Below are 2,561 nucleotides of genomic sequence, written 5' to 3'. Positions count from 1 at the left end.
TCCCAACCCCAACCCCAACCCCAACCCCAACCCCAACCCCAACCCCAACCCCAACCCCAACCCCAACCCCAACCCCAACCCCTTTGTTCGCTGACCGAAGCTGATACACTGCGTATATTCTTCATTTATTATAACTCATTCTATTTATTCTCATATATCAAAAGCATATCGACACAATATCTGAGCTGATCTCATTGACATAATATAAACCACATTTAAATATGGCATTGATTGGGCCCTCATAATGTATGTATTTAGTGATAAGTTATATTACTAAATTCAATGCATGTTTATTCACAAAAGTAAGATAGTTAAAGGTACGTTAATGAATAACAGATATTTGAATGAATCCAATTCGTAATTTAACTAACTTAACTAACTTAATCATTATACGCTGAGTTTTTTCATCAATTTTATTGCTTATCAATTATCGAATTATCGTAAGTATTCACAATGATTGCAACAGTTACGCAAATATGGAAGTACAGAAGGAATCATCAAAGATCTCTAAAGCCAAAGTATATAATGCAGAGTTTGTCCGTAAGGAATATTCTGTTCTTTGCATCTAAAAATTATCTTTGTATTCGAAAGGAAGCTGGAGAAACAGGAGCTATCCAACTGAACCAAAAAAATTGTCAATTTAATATAAAAATTGAGGATCTGAAGAAAGCAGACTGTTTTGAATTAACTATTCGGAGTACAGTTTTAGTCTGTAATCATTTTATTTAAATATTTTAGTTCGGATCAAATAGTTAGAGTATAAAAAGCCGATAATGGGAGTTGAACCCATGACCTTTTACTTACAAGGCAAATGCTCTACCACTAAGCTATACCGGCGGTTGCAATCATCACCGCATGAAACTCCTTATATATTTGAGTTACAGATTAATCTTACATCTGAAGCAGCTAGCATTAAAATTGTTCAAGTAATCACTGATCCACAAATGAGCTAGATTTGTTTCTGGTCAAATAATCAACACGTAGTCAAGCCTGCGATATATCCCAAATAAATAATAAATTTTATTTAGATCTTTTAAGAATCATCGAAAATAAACCCCTCCGAAAATCTCTGTCTGGCGATGTCGAGCATGGGCTTTTCGTTATTTTATTCCTTAGAATCATAAATATTACAAATCGTTATCTACAATTGAAATAATTTCTAATATGGGGTGCTAAGCTTGTAAAATAGAATAGGGAAATAACTGCCTCAGCATTGTATCTGCTTCGCGCCAGGTAGGTTCTCAATTGAATATCAAGGGACTGCTCGAAGCTTCGGAACAACGGACCTGGAGTGAAAATCTGAGCATGATCGAAAAACCTGACGACGAATTTTGGGAGAATAATAAAGAATTGTATCATACATGCTATATTCAAATCAAGAAGGATGTACCTAGAAGTTTTCCAGATAATCCTTTTTTTAAGGACCCTAAAGTCTCGCTACGGTTTGAGAGGCTGCTAAAGAAGTTCGCATTGTATTTTCCGAAAGTAGGGTACACCCAAGGCCTGAATTTTTTAGCCGGCTACATCATCCTAGCGGGCTTCAGCGATAATAAGGCCTTTGAGATTTTTGTGTCGCTGATAAATCACGAAAAGCTGCTCCTTATCGGCCTATACGAGGATTACTTTCCACTTAACAGACTATATTGCGCAGTATTTTGGAAGATCCTCGAGAATAGGATGCCCAAAACAGCGAACAAAATCAAACTGATTGGTGCACCCGACGACATCTGGATTTTCCAGTGGTTTATGAGTTTCTTCCTCTACTCTTTTCCTCTCGACTTCGTGAAGCCTTTCTTCAACTATATCATCTGCAAAAAATAGCTTTCCATGGTCTTCATCGCTCTCGGCATTGTGAACTGCATCAAGAACTAAATCAACAACATGGTCAATCCTGACGAGTACGACTTCTTCGAGTTCATCAACAACCTGAAAGATCTGAACTACTGCAATACCAAAATCAATATCGAGAAAGTAATAAGCTACGCCAATTCCATCACCAAGTTTGAACTAGAAACAGCCTTTTCTGAAATAAAGCTTGACCGCAATAATTTTTACCATGCATACTTCTGGAAGGAAAATCGAAGAAGGGATATTTATAACTCTCTCCAAAATAAGCTCACCCACGAACGCAAAATGTTTCAGTTCGACCCCAAATCCAGCTAGTACATGCGAGATCGAAATGTTGTCGAACAGCTGTAACGCCTGATTCTTAAAAAATGTAAGCTTTATCGTTCAAGGGCAGACTCCAAGTACTCTAGCGGATTTCGGGCGTCTAACTACTCGCTAGACTTGGAGCATTCAGAAAACGAGTAGCATCTTTCGCAGCTGAGCGAGAAGTTCATAGCGACTGTAACTCGAGAAGAGGAAAATTCCAGATTGGTGAAGGGGAACATGATGCGCAAAAGATAATCCTTGAGGGCACACAGGGATCAGGGACTGCCTAAGATAGTTATTGGTGCCACCAATCACAAATGATAGATTATTCTATCTAATAATTTATAGCAGCGAGATCGCATTTGATTCAAATGATCTTTTATTTCTGTCAAACTCACATGTTCTAA

General features: G+C 37.6%; 1 non-coding gene across 1 annotated transcript; it reads right to left on the bottom strand.

Moving 5' to 3' along the window:
• Positions 1–765: 765 nt before the first annotated feature.
• Positions 766–837, bottom strand: TRNAT-UGU (transfer RNA threonine (anticodon UGU)). The gene has a single exon. It is a non-coding gene; the product is annotated as a tRNA-Thr (tRNA).
• Positions 838–2,561: the final 1,724 nt, after the last annotated feature.

Source organism: Brachycentrus maculatus, unplaced genomic scaffold (genome assembly GCF_059751285.1).
Source record: "Brachycentrus maculatus isolate JH-2025_06_01 unplaced genomic scaffold, ASM5975128v1 h1tg001882l, whole genome shotgun sequence".
In the NCBI taxonomy this organism is placed as follows: Eukaryota; Metazoa; Arthropoda; class Insecta; order Trichoptera; family Brachycentridae; genus Brachycentrus; species Brachycentrus maculatus.
The sequence above is the reverse complement of the archived record's forward strand: the minus strand, read 5'-3'. Positions and strand labels throughout refer to the sequence as shown.